This window comes from Protopterus annectens, chromosome 3.part1 (assembly GCF_019279795.1).
Source record: "Protopterus annectens isolate FY-2018-M chromosome 3.part1, PAN1.0, whole genome shotgun sequence".
Lineage (NCBI taxonomy): Eukaryota > Metazoa > Chordata > Ceratodontiformes > Protopteridae > Protopterus > Protopterus annectens.
Window position 1 is genome coordinate 588,590,886 of NC_056732.1, and position 7,080 is coordinate 588,597,965.

The following is a 7,080-nucleotide window of genomic DNA, read 5'->3' on the forward strand; positions in this document are numbered from 1 at the left end:
AATCTAACTCTACCAATCATCTGTATTGTATGATGCCCACACACTTCCCTGTAGGGTGTGAGGCTCCAAATTCTAAATTGCCAACACTGAAAGCAGCTGTTGCTGCCAAAGAAATGGTCCTTTCCTACATCCATCTTGCACATCCCTACTTGTTTCTCCTCTTGTTTGTCCCTCTGCTTGCCCCAATTTCACCACTTTCCTATCTCCCTTTTTTCTTTTCCTTATTTGAAATTAGAGCGGGTTTAAGTGTCCGTAAGCAAAGCTAAGCTCACGTAAGCATCTCTTTGCTCCTCATAAACATGCTTACAATGGCTTTAAAGTGCCTTAATCACTCTTTCTCCTACAGCTCCTGTTCTGCTCAGCAACAAAAGAAGCAGTCCTTGCAGGTCTCATACCCAGGACCATGCACACTATAGCCAAAGTGATTTACCACTAAGCTATGTCAGCTATAAATAAATTTGATGTTTTCTCAAACACATCATCCGGCGCAGTCATTCAACAGTAGAGGAAATGTATATATATATATATCTATCTATAATATATATATATATATATGTAGATGTATGTATGCATGTATGTGTGTGTGTGTGTGTGTAGATATATATATATATATATATATATATATATATATATATATATATATATATATATATATATATATATATATATATATATATATATATATATACATATACATATATATATATATATATATATATATATATATATATATATATACATATATATATATATATATATATATATGTCTACATATATATGTCTATATATTTATATCAATATACGTTTTGTCCAGCTGTAGCCCACATATATATGGCCCCTACCCCACCCCACAATATGTGTGGGGGTCCACAACATCACTGGAATGGTGGCAGGAATGCCAGCACTACATAATGATAGGCCATTACTTAACAACTTCTTACTGCATGACATATGGACAAAGCCTGGTATATAAGTGGAGTACAGAGGTTGGAACACAGGGCCATATTTGCAATATTGTTGTTATACACTGTGAAAGTTGCTAGTGTTGCAGGATTGGTTGCAACATACCCTTATTCAGGAATATGAAGTCAGAAATACAAATGGATGTAGCCATGTACTGATAGCACCCAACAGACAGAATACCACCGATATATCAGAGACAAGACCTATGTGGTGAACAGACAAAACATAACAGCCAATCCTCTGGCCACCATGTGGATTGACACACAGTTGAGAGCTATGCAGACAAACTGCATTCCATGCTAAACTAGCATGTACAGACAAACCCTGTAAAACTAGTGGTATACAATGCATCTAACAACACTACTCACACTGACTGTAGGTCTGGAACCTTATACAAATATGTAGTTGGTCTGTGTCTGCAAGTCCTGTTATAAGAGGTATTGCTACCAGCTGTCTGTAACAGTGTTGCCCACACACAGGAAGGATGCCTTCCATACAAGAAAGGTAAAGGGACAATGCCCACATGATGTAGTAATTTATAATAGTGGGTTGCCATGACAGTGGTAATTATAGGTTCATAGGTTATTACTAAGCTAACTGCCCTTGCGAGCCATTTTAAGCCTAGCCAATTATCCCTTGTGAGACTCAAACCCTGCACCCTGTGTTTGTAAGGCAAACACCTTAACTGTTAGGCCACCCTCCCACCCTCCCACAAAATGTACTAATTGGAAGTACTACACAGCTGGCTGCATGCAAGTAGCAAGTGGTGAACACTGATTGGTGCAGAGGCCATCACCTGATCATGTGCATCACCTACAAAATCCATGCTGCAATCTATTCAAAGCAGCTCAATCCCTGTAGGTGAAGAGGGAGAGAGAGAGACAGAGAGACAGAGGGACAGAGAGAGAGAGAGAGAGAAAGAAAAAAAACAAACACACAAAGAGGAAAACCAACTAAAATTACAAAACAAACCTACATAACTAAGGGGACGCATAAAAATGTACTTAGAAGAGAGGACAATACTACAACAGGTATGTGAAACATATATGCATGTAATTGAATGTAGTATTTGATCTATAATAATGGGATAGACGATGCTGAAAGATTTATATGTGCCATCAGGAGTTGTTGTTCTAATGATGTCCTGCTGAACAACTGCTATGGACATAGCTTCTGGCCCTGTGGGCAGTGGGCCATACCTGTCAACTGTGCAGATCAGCACTGAATGACAAGATGTAAGTCATCATAGTGTGTGTTCTGTACCTCAAGACATGTATATTAGTGTGGCAAATAGCTGGTGGTGGAAGTAATGCTGTTATGACAGACACAAGAGTTTCAGACCCCACCACTTGCAGGATTATCATGTTAATGTGTAATGTAGCATGCACAAATGCCATAGGTGTGTCATAAGCTTACCTGCAATCTGTCGCTATATATACCCCCCTAATGTTACACTGAGTCCACATGTGACACCGGTCTGTGTTGTAGCAAGGCAGAACACTGCAGCTGTGGAGGAAGGAGAGTTATATATATATACATGTGTGTGTGTGTGTGTATATATATATATATATATATATATATATATATATATATATATATGTCTACATATATACAAACACACGCACATTTATATAAATATATATATATATATATATATATATATATATATATATATATATATATATATATATATGTATATCTACATTTCCCCTACTGTTGAATGACAGTACAACTGCACCTTCACAGCCCTGAAGGTGCCTGGGCTTGGGGCTGAGCAGGAGGAGCATGCTGACCCTGTGATTGTGTACTGAGGGCCTCTAGGTGGTGTAGCACATCCCCCAAGTCTCTGTGGAGGTCCCTATGCACTAGACCCTGGACCTGACTTCGGATGATGGGATCCTGTCAGTGTGTGCTCCCAGAGGGGTGAAGGTGAACACCATCCCCTGAGGTTGTTCAACCTGAAGGTAGTGCAAGACCAGCAGATGATGAGGTCCTGGAGTGGATCCCAGATGTGATGAGGCCTGGTAACATTGCCAGATGAGGTGGTTCTGCTGGGAACTGTCTTTCCAAACATGCTATTGTGTCACAGTTATAGAACATATGTGGGCAGTAATAGTCCACACATTCCAGGATTATGTCTAACAGCATGCATACATATCCCCATTAACACAAAATATCAGATTTGCAGCAGTCACATAGCAAACAGAACACATGCATATATGGAACCATAGTGGCCCTTACAATGGCATGCAGGTGACATTGTTCATAACAGGACACCAATGATAGTGTTTCAACATGGAACATGACTACAAACACATTGCACAATTTGTTGCACAATACGATATATATGAAACACTTTATAAGCTCGAAATCCTAAAATATCGAATTTCAGAATCTTGAATCTATAAAGTTGAACAGACAGAAATCGCAAAACCGGAAATGTTAAATCAGACAATGTCGAACCCTCGGTACAGATAGCGCGTTAGGTGAGTGTTGCTTATTTTGGGTTTTTGGGAGGGATTGTGTGTTTGTGAGTGTGTTGGGACGTTTTATGTGTGAGTTAGGGTAGGTTGGTCAGAGTGGTGGTGTTTGTATGTTTGTGATGTGTATTTGTGCAGAAGGTGGTGTGGAATGTATGGTGCTGGGTTGTCTGTGTTATGGAGTGTAGTGCAACCTCGGAGTTAGTATACATTAGTGGGGGGTGGGGGGTGCAGCCCCCCACATGGGTTGCCCCCCTGCATATATTAAGGGTAGGTGTGTTTGTTTAGTTGTGTGAGTGTGTGTTGTATTGCTTTTTGTACAGTGTTGGGAGGTGTGTGTCTGTTTGTGTTTGTATATGTTGTGTAGTGTGTGCTGTGTCTTTTCATGGTTTTATGGTGAAGGGAGTTTGGGTTTTATGGTTTTGTGGTTTCGGTTATTTGGATTTTTGACTTCATGGTCTCGAGATACTGAAATTCGATATTTCAGTATTTTGAGATTATGAAGTGAATCCATGTCCCAACAGTAGGTTTGCTGTAAACATATCCCTTGACATGTGTGATCAGATTGTTGTTGCAGATATGGTGGGGGGGGCAGAGATGTGTATTAACAACTATTATATCCTTGCAGTATGAGGCCCTCAGACCTTTTTACCTCTTTATGTCTGTTCTGCACCATGTCACAGGAGCAATTGCCGATGTTCTCCACCCAGGAGAATGAGGTGATCATATAACACCTGGTGCAGCACTACCACACCCTGTTTGGATGTACAGCCCATGATCTGCAGGAGAGAACCAGCCTGTGGAACGATCATGTCCACAAGGTAAATGATGTCAGCCTGCATAACTGCAGTTATGAGCAGGTCTGACATCAGTGCACTGACCTATTCTGCCAGGCCCATCAGCGTGCTGCTGCAGTTAGGAGGGACCAGCTAGCCACAGGGGGAGGTCATGCCATCCAGCCCCCCAACACATGCTGAGGAGCTCCTCGCCAGCCTTGGGGCACCTGCCCACCCACAAACACAAGATCCTGCGGAGACCATTGTGGAGGTGGGTGCTACCCATGCAATGGATGAAGAGCGTGCAGGTAAGGCCACAGAGCACATCAGCAGACCACTGTTGTGTATCCACCTGCATCTGTAGAGTTTAATCATGCATATGTGAGATAAAATATATATAGTATGTTGCTGCATTGTAGTAATAAACAGATGTACATAATCTGTAGTATTGTGGGTTGGTACTGTTGATGTACTATAATGCTGCTCCCACCCTGTACCAATGCCACAGGTGAGGCTACTGACATCACATCTCTCACACAACTATGTAGATCCCTCTGGTATACCTCTGGGGCAGTAGCCTTGCAGCTGGTGAGTATGGTGTTTGTTCAGGTTTGCCAATACACCGGCCATATTATGGCCATGGTATTTTCCATGCACATATTTAACATACCTACCCATAATGCATGCTGTACATGTTCACTTATTGTTGCTGTTAACTGCACTGCATCACAATGGTCACCATGGTGGCGTATCTGAAGGGTATGTAAGAGTCCTGCAATATAACTAACAACCTGTCATTGCAAGATGTGTGCACAGAGATGAACATAATGGTGGGACAAATGGCCTGCAGTAGGAACATGTCTGAAACATCACCCTTATGCAGTGCTACAACAGTATATATACCACTATTACAATGGCAACTGTTACAGATCTACACAACAGCATATCACAATGCTGCATTCCACAACCTTTACAACCTGAATGTGTAATATGGAATCCTATGTTAGGAAAGCAAATATGAGGAATACATACCTTAACAAACACCGGAAGCATATGTGTGCCTACATTCTAAATAACTTATTGTGGAAGCAGCTTTTGAGGTGTTGACAGCATGCACTCTTCATGAATATGGACCTTCCAGCAAGTACAGGTCCCCAATGTTACATCAAGAAATGGTTTGCTGTCCAAGACGTTTGCCCATCAAATGTGCCCACTTACCTGCAACAGAGGCAGCCTTGGCTTGCACACATCTTACAAGCTATGGAATGGATCCCATACCCAACAGGTAGCATGCAGGAGCTGGACATGTAGCCTTATCTCACCATTGCATATACCATGGCAAACAGTGCAGACATTCATGTATGTGGTGAGGATGTATGAAACAAGATTAATGTAGAAAATAAACAGATGGCTATCCAAGACAGATAATGACACATGTTGCAAACTGGTCATGCAGGCTGCCTAGTAACATGCTACAACACTGAGGGAGTTGCAGCAATGTCTAGCAAGTACTGGCTGTGGAGTACCTGTGTCGATAATTGCCTGGTCTCTGCATAAGTGTGGCCCATGGGTTAGGGTAATCAGATAGGGCAGTTGTTCTACAGGAAACATCAGCCAGGGCTCTCTACGGGTAGCATATTCATAACATCAAAGGTCCCCCAAAGGCATGTGTTGCAATGTGTACTGGTGTACCAAGACCAAGTTGGAAACCTACAGACAATATCAATTAAGCTGCATGTGCTGCACAACCAACACCTCACCCCACCTCAGGCCCACCATCCCCATGTGTACTTTGCTGGTGCCAATATACACCTGCATGTTTGCCATTCATTAGCAGGGAACATGGTGTTCAGAATTTGGGACATTGCAAAATGACACACACATGTAGCCCATAGCTGTCAAGCATCTGCAAAAAGGCTGAGGATGGGGAGGGGGTGTCATCCTGAAACACAACAGTGAACTGAAGCAGAGATCCAAAGCTTGCTAATAATGGCTATATCTGCACATAGTCAAGGTCATGAATTGTGGCAGACATAATCCTGACTCCACAGCTATAGTGATGGCACTGTGTGACCTCCAAGGGCTGTGTACATGAGTTGACCTTGCAATCATACAGAGTTGGGGGACATTTGTAGGGCAGAGTGACCAAATACTGGCAAATGCAGATGGCCCATGCTAGTATACCCCTTCCAGGAATAGTGACTGCTGTAGTACACTTAACATTTGATCCAACCGACCATCATGATAAGGGTGTGCACACACACATGCACCCACATATTATATGCATCTCAATCAGCATCTGCACAACTAACACATATTTTGATACTGCATTTGATTGCATAGGTCATATGTCACATATCAGGTTTGTGTAATGTTAACATATGCAGTAATGTGGCCCCATGGCATATCAGGGAAGAGGGTGCCATGTCAATAATTGTGTGTACACTCCCCATAGCCACAGTAAGGTTTGAAGGTTGTCAGTGTAATTGTATTTTATTGGCCATACATGCACCGCTGATAATGAGATCTGTAAATCAGACATCAGGCATTCACAAATGACATCTATCCACATATCATCCCAGGTATGTGTTGGACAAACACATAGGGGCTGTGAGCAGCAGAGCAAACATAACTGACACACATATATGCATTTAGCAATGGTGTGTACACCTGTGAGGTATTTGGCATAGTACATACCAGGGTGCTGAACAGGTGTACAGCAATGCTGTGTACATGGGTGCAGTGTGTTCCAGGGGAAGGGGCATCACCAACTAACACAACCCATGCATCACAGAGATGTATAATGTTGGTAACAGGGACTGACTATAGCTGCACTGCATGCTGAGTGCCATATGTCATGA